This window comes from Xyrauchen texanus, chromosome 18, assembly GCF_025860055.1.
Source record: "Xyrauchen texanus isolate HMW12.3.18 chromosome 18, RBS_HiC_50CHRs, whole genome shotgun sequence".
Taxonomy (NCBI): Eukaryota; Metazoa; Chordata; class Actinopteri; order Cypriniformes; family Catostomidae; genus Xyrauchen; species Xyrauchen texanus.
In genome coordinates, this window is record NC_068293.1 from 32,360,269 (window position 1) to 32,380,206 (window position 19,938).

General features: G+C 37.6%; 1 protein-coding gene across 3 annotated transcripts in view; it reads right to left on the reverse strand.

The window, feature by feature from the left end:
• Positions 1–19,938, reverse strand: part of LOC127658766 (neural cell adhesion molecule 2-like) — a 250,492-nt gene that overhangs the window by 163,810 nt on the left and 66,744 nt on the right. The window lies entirely within an intron of this gene.

A 19,938-nucleotide genomic window follows, 5' to 3' on the forward strand; every position in this document is an offset into this window, starting at 1 on the left:
ATGCATTGAGACCATGTGTGAAAAAGAGAAGTAGACATGTACTGATAAATGAGAAAAGGGCAGCAGGGAAATACAATGAGCCTGCTGTAAAATGCATGAATTATGGAGTTAACAGAGTGAAACAGTCCAACGGCTTGTGAAACGAGTGGGTAGCAAAAGAAGGATAGAAGCAAAGGTCAGAGGTTCAGGGATAACTCGCTGCACAAGGCTGAGCTGAATATGCTTAGTGTGAAAATTCACACTCAAACAGTTTGGGTAGCTATCAGTTTCTAAACAAAAATGTCAAGACCAGAAACTAGATTTTTGCATTTCCTTAAGGAAATAGCAGGGCTTGCAAAGCAGCAAAAGAATAGTGTATATGTTTTAGGTTAGTTTGAGTTTTAGCCACCTTAATAATGTCATGACATTCTGCACACTTCTTGTTTTCATTCGGCTGTGCATGACAATAACCACATTACTCAGTCACTGTGCAGAGTAAAGAAGGCTATAGACCATTTCAAGACAGTTTAAGGAAGTGACGTCTTTTTGTTCCTTTAACATTTCCTGCTCAGAATGCATTCCAAATGAGATAAATCACCCTTTGAAGGGCACTTTGAAGGGAGAACAGTAATGATAGTCATGCTGTAAGATTGCTTCAAACAGCATTTCCAATGAAAATTAATTGACAAGTGAGTTCATGACCCGTATATTTGAGCCCCATACCTTTTAGCCTTTCAAATCTCTCACAGTGAATGTTAAAGTCTTTGAAGTGCAAAGGGTTGACTACTTCTAAATAGATTGCACCCTCATTCAAAACAACACCATGAGGCACTTCATTCAAAGTGACTTTAACAAGATTAAAAAGCTCCTCCGAAAGACATTTACTTTACATTTTGTCATTTAGCAGATGCTTTTATCCAGAACAGAGACAATAAAAGTATTTTAGTAAATAAAAAAGAAATCCTTACCTTAACCGCAGGTCACACTGACAGCGTGAACGCATTCATTGATTACAGCCAGAGACTATTTAGTAGAAACAGGTCACTTCTATTAAAATGAATGGGGGAAATTGGAACGCCCAACAGTCAACAGATGTAGAAAGGAAGTCTCGCCTTACAGGTAAAAGATCCAATCACCTTTTAGATACAGACATTATCTGTCAATCAGTTTGAGAATGCGCATGCACATTAGCTATATAATCTGAGGTAAAGAAGCACAATCTATGATACCAGTGTAATCAGACTTTACTGTTAATTTGAAATATGTTCTCTGATTGTTAACTTGACCACACGTTTTGGGAATTTTGGTCTTTTCTCATTCAACTAGAAGCCGCTTGTTTACATAGAAAATAGCTGGCCAAGTGCATTCCAGGGATGGCCGCTGAGTGACCTGACTTGCTAAAAAAGACATTCCCAAGCTCTCCGCAGAGAAAATAATTATGAACATCTAAACTACGATATAATTTAATCTGCTCTCTCGTTGCAGCTGCTCAGTATCAACAACAGGTCTGGATAAGTCACTTCCGGTAAACGTTTGATGTTATTTGAGGAAAATGTTAACTCAGAGCCCTATTTAAAGGATCCATTAATAATACAGAAGTGCTTCAGAAAAGTTGCGTTCAAATTCCTTGTTATTGTTGACATGCTTGAAATGGTCAAAAAGCAATACAATTGGCTAGATTTAGAATGTAATAATACAATTGAATGACTATTAATTTAAGTGTGAGATTTACTGTATATAATTCAATATTACATTTCTTTAAAAGTGTAGTTTACAAAAATAAAAACACTAAATATGCTATTACAAACTTTAAAACTCGAAATATGCAACTGCATTCTGTATGCATTAATTTGCTTTAAGATTTCTAGATTTTGATTCCAGCAATATACAGTACATTATACAGTACAGAAAGTATTCAGCCCCCTTTTTTCACAGTTTGTTATGTTGCAGTTATGCTAAAATGCATTAAAAAAATCACATCAATACCCCATACCCCATAACGACAAAACAAAAAAATAATTTTTGATAACTTTGCACATTTAAACAAAAACTACATAAAACTGAAATATCACATAAGTATATAGACCATTAACTCAGTACTTAGTTGAAGCACCATTGGCAGCGATTACAGCCTCAAGACTTTTTGGGTATGATGCAACAAGCTTTGCATGCCTAAATTTAAGGATTTTCTGTCATTCTTCTCTACAGATCCTCTCAAGCTCTGTTAGATTTGATGGGGACCATCAGTGGACAGCCATTTTTAGGTCTCTCCAGAGATGTTTGATTGGGTTCAAGTCAAGGCTCTGGCTGGGCCACTCAAGGACATTAACAGAGTTGTTCCTAAGCCACTCTTGTGTTGGTTTGGCTATGTGCTTAGGATCATTGTCCTGTTGGAAAGTGAACCTTCGGCCCAGTCTAAGGTCCTGAGCACTCTGCACCAGGTTTTTATTAAGGATATCTCTGTATTTTACTGCGTTCAGCTTTCCTTCAACCCTGACCAGTCCCCCAGGCCGTGCCTCTGAAAAACACCAGCATGCTTCACTGTTGGGATGGTATTGCTCAGGTGATGAGCAGTGCCTAGTTTCCTCTAGACATGTTGCTTGGAATTAAGGCCAAACAGTTCAATCTTCGTTTCATTAGACCTGACAATATTGTTTCTCACAGACTGAGAGTCCTTTAGGTGCTTTTTTGCAAATTCCAAGCAGGTTTTTATGTGTCTTGCACTGAGGAGATGCTTCCATCTGGCTAATTTGTCATACAGCCCCGATCGGTGGAGTGTTACTGTGATGATTGTCCTTCTACAACTTTATCCCATCTGCACACATGATCTTTGGAGCTAAACCAGAGTGACCATTGGGTTCTTGGTCACCTCTCTTACCAAGGCCCTTCTCCTCTGATTGCTCAGTTTAGCCAGGTGGCCGGCTCTAGGAAGAGTCCTGGTTGTTCCAAACTTCTTCCATTTAAGAATTACGGAAGTCAATGTGCTCTTGGGAACCCTCAATACAGGAAACACATTTTTTTAGCCTTCCTCAGATCTGTGCCTTGAAACGATCCAGTCTCTGAGCTCTGCAGGCAATTCCTTTGACCTCATGTCTTGGTTTTTGCTCTGATATTCATTTCAGCTATGAAACCTTATATAGACAAGTGTGTGCCTTTCCAAATCATCTCCAATCAATTTCATTTGCCACATGTGGACTCCAACCAAAGTGTAGAAACATATCAAAGATGATCCAGAGAAATTGGATGCTCCTGAGCAAAATTTCAAGAGTCAGAGCAAAGGGTCTGAATACTTACAGCATATCAATGTGATATTTCAGTTTTTTCTTTTGAATACATTTGCAAAGTTATCAAAAATATGTTTTTTGCTTTGCCATTATGGGGTATGGAGTGTAGATTGATGTGAAAAAAAAATAAAAAAGCATTTTAGAATAAGGCTGCAACATAACAAAATGTGAAAAAAATGAAGGGGTCAAAATACTTTTTGAATGCACTGTATGGCTTGTTTTTTCTTTTCTTTGTATCAAAGCTCTCATTTCTCTATACTGCATCCCTTCCTCTATCCCTTGAGGGACCAGTTAGCAGCTGGGACTTGGCAGCCCTTCTCTCTCCCACACACAGACCCCACAACACTACCACCCACGTCAGGGTCACCCACACCTGAGAGTGTAAAAAGCCAGCACTCATCACTATGAACCTTTCTTCTCCAGGTCAGCAGTGTCACAGATGCACTTAAAAATTACTATCTGCTCTCTAACCAGTTCAGATGCTCTCCAGATTACACTTAGCAACAGCTGCATCGAGACCGGGTTTGGCTAAAACAGCTGAGAGCCTTAAATCGATCTACTTTTTCCAAAATGAGCTTGTCTCTTTGCAGTGGTTCGGCCACATTGAGGGCAAGCTGGTTGACTCAATGATTTTTGGATGACTCTGGCCTTTCATAACAACTTATCCACCCACACAACAGGCTTAGCTTTAGACTAAACACTGCAAGGTAAAGGCCAAGAAAATTACTAAGCACATCTACTCCAGAGGGCCACTCAAATGATAACAGAAAAATGGCTGATGTTTTTGTAAAAGCCCTTGTTCTTATCCAAGTCAATATGCAGAAAAACACAGCTATAACAATATGTTATCTGATTAAAAAACTCACACTAATAGCAAAACATTGGCTGAGGGCCACGCTCTCCAAAGCAGGCCCTACAAACTTGAATGAGATCCAAAAGCAGGTGGCCTACTTCACACCAACACACTGATCCTGTTACCAGTCCTTATGCAGGCGGAACTGGCCTGCTCCCATCACTCACCTACACAGTAACCTCTCACAAGGGGTCGTTCCTCACATCCAGACTCACACCTAATCACTTCCAATCTTTGCGTGAGGTCTCCCATCCCGCCTGGCCTCCTCAGAGGATCAAGTTCTCCCGTAGGGCAATCGCACAGATGCTTAGTTGAAACACTCTGGCATAAAAGTGTCCTTTAGTTGAAAAGGAGATACTTGAGAAAAAAACTGGCCAAATGATGCCTATTTCAAATACTTATTTTCAGGGGACAGATTAACCTGATGACAACTCAAAAGGGTGGGAAAACAAATTCCCTTATTAGATCTTAGATCTAATTAGATCTGGAACACAAATGAAGATGTTTGGAAGAATAGCCTAAAGTCATCATTCTCTTTCATTGTTTGGAAAAAAGTGAATGGTGACTGAGGCTAACATTCTGCATAACTTCTCCTTTTGTGTTCCATGGAGGAAAGAATGTCTGTTTGGAACAACATTATATTCAGTAAATGATGACAGACTTTTCATTTTTGTTCTTAAGACATTCTCTAATCCATTTACCTCTATGTGATCTTAGAGTGAAATGGCATTAATGACAGAGCAGTAATCAGTGTAAGATCATCTCACAATCTTAAAACGGCCCATCTGAGCCACCACTAACTTACATTATCAGTCGTATCCTCACCTGCCAACCAAATCGCCACCAAAGCTTCAGGTCTGTACAGCACCAGGTTGTCTTAAAACCTGTTTTCAACCAAGTTTTAAGAAAGCTGTATATGAAAAACTATTATGCATAGGGCTGAATGTAGTAAACTTTTTTTTCTCCATGCATCCTTGATTTAATCAGCATCCATATCTTGAACAGTCTGTAATGTAATGAAAGTAACATCTTTTATTTTGTTTCACCTTCCCAAATGTCTTCATAGACCGATGTTTTAGTCTTCCTTTATAAAGACCCATATGGAAATGTTTATACCAAAACACGCAAATGGTTCTCTAATGAAGTCAGAGCATCGCAAGTCGCCCAAGTAATTCATATAGCACATCAGTCTTTCCCTCTGGAGTCTGTAATATGACTTTAATCACTTTAACTACCATTTTAGCAGACAAAATGAAATTCACTTGATTTGTAAAAAAAATCCCCCTCTGTATCTGTGAAATTAGGGAGCAATCAAATCAAGCTCAAATGAATACTCAAGTAAGCTATTGCCTCCTGCTATAATGTCTTCATTAATTTACCATGAATGGCTCAGTCACATCTGAGAGACAATGAAGACAAACTAGGGAAAAACTTCAGAGAGGAGAGGATTGAAACAAGAATGGAACAAGAGTGATATGTATCAACTACTGAAGCATTTTTCTTTCAAAACCTCACTCATGCAGAAAACAATACAAACTCATGCATTAAATCATACTGACGATCTTGCAAACTTCTCTTAGAGTTCCATTAAAAATATGCCCATATGTTTTCAGACTTTGCCATTTAATAACTCCCATAGGAATGGAAAAACACATATGATATCTGTAATATCTCCTTGTTTGCCTCCTAGACAGCAATGAAATGGAGAGCAAATGGACACTTTTGTCCTTTCCTGAGAAGCAATCTTGCATTTATCCTCTTGAGTTCCAGATCTTAATGTCACAAACTGTGGTCAGATTTGCAGTGATAAGGTCTTAGTATAAGGACCATCCATTGATGTTGTCAGTTGAAGTTAGAAGTTTACATACACTTAGGTTGGATGTCAGCAGAACTGAAAAAGCATGTGTGAGCAAGGAGGCCTACAAACCTGACCAGACCAGTTCTGTCTGAGGAATGGGTCAAAATTCCAGCAACTTATTGTGAGAAGCTTGTGGAAGGCTACCCAAAACATTTGACCCAAGTTAAACAATTTAAGCCAATGCTACCAAATACTAACAAGTGTATGTAAACTTCTGACCCACTGGGAATGTGATAAAAGAAAATAAAGCTGAAATAAATAATTATCTCTACTATTATCCTGACATTTCACATTCTTAAATAAAGTAGTGATCCTAACTGACCTAAGACAGGGAATGTTTTCTATGATAAAATTTCAGGAATTGTGAAAAACTGAGTTTCCAAACCAGTTTTTTGCAGCATTTGAAGTATCAACATAGAGTTTATGCGCTAGAGTTAAACGGAAAAATATTAAGTCGACACTTTGTTACACTTTTTGTCTCAAAAAAACCCTTGGAAGGAAACAAAGTTACTCTGAGTATAGAAGTTTTAAACTGTTATAGTGGCGCTTTTGTGATAGTTTAGCTGTCTGGTTCAGAAAAAAAAAATATTATATGCCTTAAAAGACTGTTTGAGTTGGTGTTTTTGTGAATGAAAACCGCATCTGCACCTAATAAGTAGAAGTGACTGGGTGCATGGGAATATCGATGTTTAGATATTATGGCTGTGTATATACAAGCTGTGATGGAAGCACACATCGGAGGAAGATCACTTTTGATGTATTGACTGCGTATAAGAGCTGTAAACCTTTTTCGTGTTATTTAGGTGACGAGTTGGATGTATGCACATAAAATATATTATTCTGTTGTTTAAAAGACTCTATGAGTAACTGCTTGAGCGAATATAAATTACAGACACTTGACCAGCGCAGACTGTGACAGCACGAAAGCCGATTTTAATCTGGCAGCTTGTAATGTAACTGGCTGTTGCAGCAACATATAAGTGTGCTCCTCTGCGGGGCCCAGTTATTTTCCATCACTTATTTGTGATGGTACGTATGAAAGGGTTAAGAAAGAGCAAGCTCAGAACAATATATTTTTCTCTGGACAGAGACCAGCTTTAGATTAGATACAAGATGCATTTTTGGTGGAGATAAGATGTTCTGTTCTTTTAAAATGGAAAGCATTGTAATAAAAGTGGAAGCCACACATTTTAGCTGCATTTTTCATTCTAACAGCAAGCTCAATGTGCGCTTGTGCTGGATCAACAAGACATCCATCAGCACATTTAAATTGGGAAATGATTCTCTATCAAGATGCCTTTTAAGAGAATGCAGTTCTCTGATTTGCTGTTTGACTGAGTCTGCCTTTCTGTTGCCATGCAGGTGCCATATTTGATTTGACCATGACATATGCAGTAGTTGGAAAGAAAAAGACATCTTTATGTGTCTGGAAAGATTTGGCAAAAGAAACATTATACATACACATTGCCTAGCAGTAAACAGGACACCACAAATTGAGAGCATCCATTCAAAAACAAAGGCAGCAGGCGGAATTGGAGCACTTAAAGGCATAGTTCACCCCAAAATGAAAATGTTCTCATCATTTACTCAAACTCATGCCATATTGCAACAGATCATAACTTTATTTCTTCAGTAGAACACAGATACATATTTTAGAAGAATATATCAGCTCTGTAGGTCCAAACAGTGCAAGTGAATGGTGGCCAGAACTTTGAATCTCCAAAAATCACAAAGTCAGCATAAAAGTAATACATACTATACGACTCCAGAGGGTAAATCCATGAATCAGAAGTGATATGACAGATGTCCTTTTACTTTAAATCTCCACCTTTGACCACCATCCCAGCCAATAGGTGGTGATATACATGAGGAATGCTAATTACCAAAATACTAAAGAAGAATGTGGAAGTGAAAGTGGACATTTGTAGTAAAAAGGAATAAATATTGAACTGTTTCTCACCCAAAACTATTATATTGCTTCTGAAGACATGGATTAAACCACTGGAGTTTTATGGATTACATTTATGGTGATTTTATGTGATTTTGAAGATTCAAAGTTCTGGACACCATTTTAATGCATTGTGTGACTCGTCCGAGCTGAGGGTTTCTTCTAAAAATCTTCATTTGTGTTCTGCAGAAGAAAGAAAGTCATACATATCTGGGATGGCATGAGACATTTTTGGGTGAACTATCCCTTCAATCACCCACATGTTCTTTCAACTAACTTTCTTCTAGGAAACTGAAAAGGAGATATTAGGCAGAATATCAGCCAGCATTGAATATAAAAAAAAAGAGGAAAGGAAATGGTAACTTAGGCTAACATTCTGCCAAACATCTCATTTTGTAATCTCTAGAAGAAAGAAAGTCATTTGACATGAATGTGAGTAAATTAATTTCTGTTCAGCCTAGGGCCTCCATGACCATGAAAGAAAAGACATTCCAACAAACAGACCTCAATACCACAAAATAGAAAAAAATAATAATAATAAAAATGCTGGATCGTCAAATTTAGCATTTATTTGATTCTCTTTCTAGCCTCTCTAATCAAAGTCAAAGAATAATTCAGCAACTACAAAGCCACCATGCTCTCTCTTATTTTATGCCCCTTCTCTTCAATGAATTTACAGGCAACATTCTGAAACCGTTCATGGGTGGCAGAGGGCATTGGGCGTGCTTCATCTAGTGCAGTCTGCACTCAGTGCGCTTGGAATGGGAGCACATGGTGGTGTCTGACTGAGGCAGGTCGGGCAGGAATGGTAATGGGTATGGAGTGTATTATTCTCATAGCTCTTCACACATGGAGGCCGAGTTTCCCATTTCAGCAGCCTGATGTGTAGTCAAAGGAGATGGCCACTTGGGCAGGGAGCATCTGTTCTGTGCCTGATCATCAACTCAACTACTGATGGAGCGCGAATGGAGGGAGGGAGGAAGAGACAGAAAAACAAGAAGGCAAACAACGAGGATTGAGCCCAGAGGAGAGGAAAAGGACCAGATCGAATCAGACGAAGAGGCTCAGGGACGGTAGACATGGATTGCATTCTTACATCTGGCACAAGTTCAACGTTCAGTCAGATAGAGCAGAGGAAGACTGATGGGGCAAGATTGCTATCATACCGAGACAGAGTTTGAGATAAATGGTCAGTCAGATTCAGGCAAATCTCAATTCTGTGCCTGATTCAAGTGTATATCCCAAACCAGGTCTCAACAAGAAACGTATGCAGGCAAAAGAATCATACATATGAACTTAACCTGAATGAAGAAATAAACATTAAAGATCACATTAACTTATTGAAAAATATTGATGACTCATGATGCATGTGGAAAGATGCTGAAGTAAACCCTCAATTTGGTAAAAGCCTCCACAGGGCAGCACTGCCTGCATGCGCAAAGTCATTGATAATTTGAGTGCACCCCTGCCATGTCCTCAATCCTTTCTTGTTCATGAAAACAGGACAGACACAGGAATTTGTGTGCACGAACACACTTAAAATGTTTCTCTGTAGCATCTGCTCTCCACTGTATCACATGAGGAAAGTTTGTTGCTGTCTTTTTCAATACAATCAGCTTCCATGGCTTTTTAGTCTTCCTTTTTCTACAGAGCTACAAACATGGTTTGGGTTGTTAGCATGGCCCTGTTGGCCCCTGCTGGTAGATGTCTCAATTACACCATTCAAAAGTAGCCATTTATTGTGATGAAATAAAAAAATACAAGCCACAAAACGTATACTCTGCAATGTCAACTGACATTGAGATGAATAAGAATGCTCAAGGATAGCTGTTCTTGTATTATAGATCTTCTTGGTTGCAAAACACCAGACTCACCATCATCTCATCTTTGATTTCTACCTGTGGCTATATGTCTCACACCTGTCATTCTCTCCTTGTTATCAATCCTTTCTTTTTTGCTTCCATTTGTCTCAGCTTTTTGCAGTGAAGCATGCATAAAAATGCATTGGGCTTTGTGAGATATCAATTCCTTTAAGGACAGTTCACCCCAAAATTTTTATTCCATCATTACTTTCATTTATTTTTGAGGAAAGTGCTTGACGAAAGTCTAACGTTCTGCCCATTCCACTGTTGTCTGCTTTTTCCTCTCCCCTATCCATTTGAGTACAAGTTTAAAAGGCAATAGATTCAACCCAACATCTTGCGCAGTAGGGTGTTTCCTTCCACAGCTTTGAGAACAGATGCGAACACAAGTCAAGTGAGAATGTTGAAGTATGGATTAAGAAAATGGGTGTGAGGAATGGAAATACAAATATATTCCTTCATTCAAAGGCTTCCCAGTCTTAAGGCTAACGGTCAGGAGGCGTGTGGAAAATGTCAACATTGATTTGTTTTGAGAAGAGAAATGTCAGGAAGCATGCTGTCAGTGAAATAGAAATTTCCAAATGAGTTTGCTTAGTGAGGAAAGACTGCACACATCACTCTAACTCTGCCGTTCAATTTCAGTCAGGCAGCACAGGGCAGGATACATTTTTATTACTTATAGCAGACTGATATCGTTGTATGATAAAGTGTAGTTATGAAAAAAGAACAAAAATAAGATTTGAGACTCAAATGATCAACTCATGGAGTTCCAGAGTACAGACCTTGATCTGATTAATTGCAATAGAATGGACAAATTTGTTAGTGAGAGTGAAAAAAATCTACATGCAAAGATAGATTTATTGTCCAAGGGGAAAACCAGCCTCTGCAATATTGACTCTTCCTCAAAATTCACTGACCAGCAAGAAACCAAAACCAGTTTGAGACAAAAAGCCAGAGAACAATTGCATCAACGACACAATTAATGGTTATATGATTGCTAACAAAACTATGAATATGCAGAACAATTTTATTTTACTTTATTTCATTAGTTAGTTATTTAATCAATATTAAAACAAACAGTGTTTAAAAAATAACACATTTAATCTAGCCCCCTAATCCATCCAAGGAACTACCATGCTAAGAGAGCTTCCTGGCTAAATATCGGTCCAATAAAAAATCTTACCTTAAGGATGTTAAGTTATTTGGGAGCTTTTCTAAGCAAATATTGATTATTTCCATTCAAGATGTAATCAATTAAAAGCACTATATAATGTATTTTTGATGTATTTTATATTATAGTTTCCAGGCATGTTCTTGAAATAATTATTGAACATTGATTTCTCTGAGTACTGTTTACTGGATTCATTAGACCACACTGACATATTTATAAATGTGTTTTTTTATTTTTATGAAGAAGCAAGCCAGTGTGTCCAGGTGCTGCTGATGTCGGCTATGCTGAGCACAGGTTTAATTGCAACAAATCAAATGACAGGCTTAAATAAAAGCCTGGTTTAATTAGCCTTCTGAGCCAGAGTGGTGCAGACTCTCTCATGTTTCATTAAAGTCAACTGAGCCCAGTAAATGGCACATCAGTGCCAGTCTGACCATTAGATTACACTCAGAAAAGAGCGCACTCATAGGTAACATCACAGATTACACAGAATGCTTTTACACCTATGATTTAGATTAGAGCAAGCCTATAGCATTGGGCTTTTATGAAGTTCTGTTTTATTTTTTATTTTTTTTTATTTTTTACATATTGGGATCTAAATAGTAACCCAAATAAAAATTTTAACATACAGAGGTTGCTCTTTCAAAGCTCAGGAGAATTAATGGAACGGATAAGTGGAGTTCTCAATTACATTTAATTTACAGAATCAACTTAATGAAATATTGGTGAATCAAGCTTGCTCTGATTCTGAGGCAACATGATATTACATGGTTTATTACACGTATCGTGGCAGTTCTAAGGTGAAATGTTCACTGAGTGGTGCTAAAAGAGAGTTTTCCAAAAGAGATTATGTTTTTAAGGTTAATGCTCTATTGAGGTTTAAATCAACAAAACCTAACTTAAAAAACCCTACTCTAAATCTAAAACCTAAACCTAACCAACAGTGTCATAAAAAGCACACGTGAGACAAAAACAAATGAGTTTTTTTTTTATTTCATGTTCTATTGAGTTTTAAATCAACAAAACCTACTTCCCTACCCTCAACATTAAACCTGAACATTACCAATAGTATCATAAGAACAATCTTTTATCTGATTGTGTGAAAGGGAATAAAGTAATTGTTGTAGCATGTCTAGAGTTCACTTCACCAGGAAACTGCCGTAATACATATAGCGAGCCACATAAAATCATCATCATTTGCAAAAATAAGTGAAGTGTTTCTATGACAACAGTTTAGAGGAATACAAATCTGATCCATTTCTTAATTTGGTATAATTTATTGCACCATGTGAACCCTACTCAAATACTTGGTAGCAGCTGTTATGTTTCACATTTTCCCTATGTTGATATAGCTCTGTTTGAGCAGAATAAAGTAAATATGTGTGGCTTAAACAGCCAAATGCATTTACACTTGACCGAGTTTTGTCTGGAATTTCTCTTAAACCTCAGGAGATGGTTTGAGTGATCAGATTTATGTCCATTTCGGATCTGTCTCTGAGGGCATTTACACTTGGTCTTTTCATGATAGAATGGCAATCCGATCAGCAAAAATGCATGAAGTGACCAAGTGTAAATACTAGTGCTGCAATGGTACATGTATCCACACCGAACCGAACGGATACAGAGCCTTCGGTATGGTACATGCAGTCACACTAATGATTATACAGTATATCTTAGCATGTGTGAAATTATTATTTAAACAACATAAAACGAACTACACAAACCATGTAGAACTTAAATAAAAAATTATTGTGGAGCAACATTGGACCACGCTGAACCAAATTTTAACAGAAGAGAGTGCCAGATGGTACACTAGAAACTGTGGATCAAATAAATGCATGTGAAGTTTATACTAGCTAGCTTGCTATTTTTCCCAACTGTGATGGAACTAAACAAAATATAAATATGTCAGAGTTAAATAAGCTAGAGATTGAAGACTCACCGCAGTCTCTAAAATCTGTTGTTTGGGAGCATTTGGAAAGGCGCAGTGAGAAAGTGTGAGCACGAGGCGCAGTGAGAACGTGCGAGCGCACTTATTAATTAAATGTTAATAAGTAATTAAAAAACAGTTAACCATTGTTTTACTAAAGTCATTTTGTAGCGGTAACCATGATTAATTGTGTGGTAATTATGGTTTAGATAAATACCATGGTTAAACTATAGTTACTGCAGTGAAACCATGGTTAATTTTTGTAAAGGTAAACAAAACAGAAATCCACAAATTTTCTGTTTAAGCTCACAAATAAAAAAATAAAAATAATGACTTGAATTATGACTAAAAATAATATATTTAATTACCCATTTTATCCCAGTAAATCACAAAAAAATGTATCTAATAGAAGTATCGGTATTGGAATCTGTATCGACGATATTGAACTTGAAATTAAGTACCTAACCGTAACCCCAAAATCGAGGTATGTACTGAACCCTGAAATTTGTGTACCATTGCAGCCCTGGTAAATACCCCCTTAAATGAGTTTCCTGTGGCTACTTCTGTTCAGATTTCGAGGGGGGCGTCTTGTGCATGATAACCAACAACAAAAAAGTCAGAAAAGACAAGGGAAGCATGAACAAAACAGGTGCGCTGTTTCTACCAGATGCAGGTCATATTTAATTGAAATATTTAAGCAAAAACACAACATTTAGAGAAATATTATTCATTGTTTTAGAAGAGGAGTACCTGTGTTAGCAGAACTTTAAATGTGTGTGCTTCTCATCTGTATCACTGCATGTTGATTTCAAACACACTGAATAAGATCTGTTAAGTTCTCTTGCTTGTATATATGAGTTTTTTTATTTTATTTTCGAATTGGTTGATCATTTCTTTTAAAACCACTCATAATCAGCAGTTTAAACTCTTGCTGTAGCGCAGCAGTTGACTGACAGGTAAGAAATGGTGCATTGCTGCTGTTCTGGATGCATTCATGATGGAAACGTGTTTCACCTCAAATGTGACATGGTCACATGCATTTTTGACAACTTTTTTTTTGGCCATTTTTGACATCAAACGTCCAGCGCGAACACGGCGGTGTTCAGGTGGCAAAGAGTTCATGAGCCACGGCTGCACAATCACAGTCCAGAGCATAACAACGAGTGACAATTAGTTTGGATTGAATACAAGAATATGCATTTATGGGGGTGGGTACTATGAGATGGTTAAAAACACAGACGAAAAGTAGCAAAACAGAAGATAATAAAACATATTCGTTGTGAAGTGGCAGCATTTAATAAATTAACATCCAGTATCCATGACAAGTATAAAGTCCAAAACCACAAGTAATGCAAGTTTAAGTGTAGTTCCAGCAGGAAGATCCCATGATACATTCTATCAGACATCTCATCCAATCACAATACAGCGTCCTCTTTTTTTCACCCCCGACATCATCTCCACCAAGCTCTGCTCCCCTGCATCATTGCATCCATCAGGATCTGAAGGTCCAAACAAGCATTGGAGCCCTGAACTGTAGGATGGGGCCAAATTATATAGTATCTTTTCATTCGTATTTCTCAGAAGCAAAACCAGAGGAGTCTTGCTCTGCATTCAATCTCAATGCTGTCTATGAAAAACAATTGTGATATTGAAGAGATCTCATTTGTGTTTCTTCTTTCAAGTCAAGTAATTTTTATTTGTATAGCGCCTTTCACAACACACATCATTTTAAAGCAGGTTTAAAGAAGATCAGGCATTAACAGAAGATAAAACTGTAATATCTATAATGTCATAGAATCATCATTGTGTACCTTGTGTATCTTTACAGTGAGAGAGATAAATGAGAAAAAAAAATTTTCTGGTTGCTTGATTTAGTCTGATGGACGAACTACCAGGGAAAAAGGCCTGAGGACCCTTATCAAGCCCACCAAAGCTGGCTCATAAACCAAGCCAAGAGTCACATAGATAACCACACTGCAAAATGTATTTGGGTGTGAAAATGCAGCCGATGGTAAAATAAATAAATAAATTAATAATAGTTCTCTCTTGCCCTCAGTACAATTTATTGTGACTCTCAAAAACATTCTTTGAACATTTCTTTCAAGGAAAGGAGATACTGTACGGGTCCAACACACACAAGGCAAGACGTTGAACTGTGTTTATCATTTTCAAAATATCTATGAGTACTTCTAAGACGTTAACCTGAGTTAACTGTACAAATGACACATGCACACAGCATATGGGATTAGTCTGTAACAACATGGAAAGTGACAAGAATCAATGTAAAGAAATAAAGCTATGAAATTTTATTAAATGTAACTGTGAAACATGCTGATGATGTGATTGGAATGCCATCTGTTCTTTTAAATGCATACTGAATTGGTTTTAAGTAAAGACTTGTACTTTACTTAAAGTACAGACTTTATGAAACAGTACAGACACAATATGCCTTTTAAAGTTGGTGATGATGGAGGATCTCTGTGGTTATTTGCATGTCTTCAGCAGCATCTGCCATTTACTCTAAAAGCTTTTACCATTCGTTCAGCTTCGCACATCCAGATATAGTTGAAATGAGACAAATAAATAAATAGCACATATCCAGTTTTAAAAGCAGTCACTATGAGAAGGACCATGAGAATTCAACAAAAGTGTTGAAGGTAATGTCTTCTATATAGGCCTATTGATTTCTCATGATCAGGGAGGCTTTCCAATTGAAGGATTCCGGTCCGAACAACATCTCTTAAATGTCTGATAGAATGTCTCTGATTTTTATGTGGAGATGTGAAGATAGTTCTATATGATTTTGTCGTGCCCCTTTAAAATTACAGAAATAAGACCCTATATTGAATTGATGCAAATGAAAATGAGGCTGTCAGGGAAGTCCAGTCAGTTCTATGGGTTGTGATGTCTTGCCTGTGTCCAAACCCCTTGAATCTACTGTACATCTATCCCTCACAGTTCCTGTCAAACTAAATATGGCGTCTAGTCTAAATGCTAATTTATAATTACTGGGCGAACAGGCTTCACTTAGTTTGCCTACAAATGATGACGAAATGCAATGACATTTTGTTCTGCCAAGCTGTTTGTTTGTTGAGATTTCTCAGACAGTCCGACTAAGCTGATCCACCAATCAGAACATTCATTTCAGACATGATTGGATATTTGCTAACCACTAATATTTTCCATTTCAGTAAGGGGCGGGATATTTCCAGCGTCTGATGCACAAGCATCTCTGGATTAACCATAAATTGCATTGTAAATTTAACTCCCTGCTAAACATAAATATATATTTCATAAATTCACAGTATGCCCACCTCTTCAGACACTACTACACCACTGTGCGGAAGAATACTTTTTGTATATGATTTGCAACACAAACTTTCCAAAGACAGTGGAGCCACAACAAATGAGTAGAGAGAGATTGGAGTTTTTAAATGTGGAAGGGGCCGTGACCAGTTGAATAAAGCAAATAAGTAACACAGTGCTAAAAGCGGTGGTTTACAGAGAGGAAAACCTGCATTATTGGCTTTACTTGTGGCTGGAATAGTACGTAAAAAGTGAAAATGTTAAAACAACGTTGCGAGTAGTATAAACGCCGGCTTCGTTCGCTTAGGGTGATTTAGTTCGTCCAGGAGAAATAAGTTCAGCTTCTTCCAAAGTATAAACCAGGCTTAAGTAAGGTCCGCTGGTGCAGTCTGAAGTCTTTAAAACACCATCCTTTTGAACACAGGCCTAGGTGGATAAAAGTGATCCTGAAGCTGCAGCTTAAAAGGTGACTTTTGAGACATGTCTAAGGTTATGCAACATCCCTTTATGTACTTCCACCTCTCCTGTGCTTCATTCATTTATGTTGGCTTCTCTCTCCCCCTTTTATTACAGCTCCAGGGCTGTCTTTCTGTCGGCATGGCTGTCATCCAGCCAAACTTATCTGTGCCCTCCTGTCTTGCCTGTCTCAGCTTATTCCCATTAGAGAGTCGGTTGAAGGGAGCATGGCAGGTATGAGTGCACCCAGTCTGTCTGTATCCTTTTTTCATGTCTGTCTGTCTGTGTGAGGACAACTCTAAACCCATTTTCCTTGCAATACACCAATGCAGACCTGATTAACACCACAATGGATGTAGATGCAAAGTAAACAGCACAACAGTGAGTAAGCCCATTATTTTTCGACAGAGTAAAACTTGCCAATGGGGCGAGGTTGTGCTTTCGGGTGATATGTACGTGAAGTGATCGTCTGTGTTCCGCAACTGCTTTCGGGTCCTTGAATAACGTATAACGTGCGAGTAAGGGCAGCCAGTCGACTTTCTGGTGACCTCCTAGGGTAAGATGGTACCCCCCTAGGGACTTGGTGCCCTACGCAGACTGCGTAGTCTGCTTTTAGGGAGCGGTGGTACTATACATAAGGAACAAAGCAATGGAAAAGTAATGAAACTAGGGATGGTTCAGTTTGGTTGACTACTTGACTAGTCATCCAACAACTGACTAGTTAATTTGTGAGATTTTTAGCGATGGTGTTTTTTACAGTGCTGTGCTTTGACAGATTGCAATAGCAAACCCTCTCGGAAAAGTCTCCATTTTAAAGCACAGGTGCTACAGCCAAACACTTTCAGACAGATGGTTTTGGCCATTGCATTGCATCTTGTTTTTAGAGTGTCCCACAACAAAATGTTTTAGATGTTGTGTCAATATAAATGTATTTCAAACCTTCAAAAACTCATCTTGAGATTCTGTTCCGTTCCATTTCGTTGTGCTCCATCAAACTGTTTTTGAACGCAAGAACACATCTTATGCAATGATAGTGAATGGTGACTGAGGCTAACATTCTGCCTAACATCTCCATTTGTGTTCCATGGAAGAAAATAAGTTGCATGGGTTTGGAACAAATATCTAGTCTTCCTGTAACACTGCCACAACTCTCACAATGAGTTCTATATCACATTCAGTTACTGTATAAACAGGCTTGTGGTGCACAGGTGCCGTACTGTGATATTCATTTCCCTGATCACAGACATGGCTTGTTTTGAATGCCACACACTCCCTGCCTGTGTGTTTTGGGTACAGATATTGCAAGCGCATTTCAGCGAAGGGTGAAGCTAACAGCCTGTTCTGCTAGAGTCGCTGCGGCAAACAGGGCTCCAATGACATGACACTATGGGGCCTGACACCTCTGGTGACCCGAGCCTGCACTCTGCATTACAGCTCTCATCTGCCACATTGTCATTCTGCATCAACAAAAACCAGCATATGTGCTAAGATGTGCTAGTCGCTACTTTACAGCTTTGAAAATATAGCTTCCAAAGAAAATACATGCATACTCTATACTTTTGTATGCACAGAAACACAAACAAACAAGCAAGCAGATATCTGTTTGATAGCAGTTAGTAAGCATACAGTACAGTTTCTATGCAATTCAAGGAATAATTCTGTTATTGCATGTTGTTCCAAACACAAATTATTTTATTTTATATTCCATGGATAAAAAAGGGAGACATTTTAAAGAATCTTTACGCAGCTCTTTTCCATACATTGACAGTTATGGGTAGTGCCAATTTTTACATGACTGACTGCCGCAACATCCCAATTCGAATATGCTGGAAGAAAAATTAGATTTAAGAGCTGCATAACTGTTGTCCATGTATAATTGCATACATGTTGGGCTCTTCCTAAAACAAAGCTATTGAATGACTTCAGAAAACACAGAATATCATGCTTTAGTAAATAGGAATATAGAGTCATATTGACTACTGTTTTGTGGTCATTTTTGGAGCTTGATATCTGTGGCCAACTGTTGTTATATGAAAAATACCTAGATCTTCTTAAAAAAATATTTTGCAGTCAAAGAAAAAAAACATGTTTTTTTTCTATTAAACTTAATATTAATAAGCCAATGCAACAATTGTTTTGAACATTAATCCACAAACATTTTCATTTTGTGTAAACTTTTTTATTAATTGAATTAAGTTCAGCTAAATACTTGTTTTTGAGTGTGTGTTCCACAGAAAACAACAGCATACCGGTTTGGAACAATATGAGTGAGTATATAATGACTGAATTTTAATTTTAGGTAAACTGTTCCTTTAATATTCCAGCACATGTACTGCAGTGTTCATTGCCATGCTAATAGAGCAGTAGTTGCCACTGCACAGAGCTTTTTAACTGATTAATGATCAACTCTGTGTGTGTGTGTGCGTGTTTCCACGTTCTGTAATACACACATTTATTGCTTTGCTCTGAATCCTTATTAAATGTGCACAATTAGAAAGGCATTAAATGGAATGAAATAAAGCAAGGAAGACCTCATTAGTTTAAGAGCTTGTGATTGAAGAGAGTATAAAATAGAAATTATTCCTGAGTTTAAATCAGAAAGCTAATTAAAAACACTAATGAGTGTTTTTGTAATTATGGATGAATCTCTCTTTCTCAGTCTCTCTCATTTTCTACCACTCACCCCCACCGTGCCTCACACCTCTCTTTTTCTCTCCATCGTTACACAGAAATATCTAAAGTAACAAGGTCGAGAATTCATCCTAAACATAATCACAGTCATATCACATAATATGAAAAATAATGATCATACCACTATATCAGGGGTATTCAATTAAAGTTCCAAGAGGTCCAGTATCTAGATTTCTTTCACATTAAAGGTCCGGACAGTAACTTACATGGTGTTAGTAGTCAGCAAAGCTATGAAATGACACCAGGAACTCCTTTTTTCTTTTTTTTTTAAATAGTAGGCCTAATTGTACATTTCCTGTTGGCAGTAAATATTTCAATGAGTTCAATTGAGAGCACATTGTTATACATGTTTAAAGATAAAATAATCTGTTAATTTTGAAGCTGAATAACAACAGTCCAGTTTTTGTGTTTGAACATAGGAGGCCTAGTGACTATTAAGGAAATGTATTGTTTGGAGGTTCAGGGGTATCCCCTGAGATAATATTTTGAAAATGTAAAAGTCTGAATGGACCATTTTGATATTTTCCTTAAAATGAAAATCTACCAACAACAAGCAAAGGAAAGCTTTCTTGGAAGAATCACTGCATTTTCTTGTTCCCA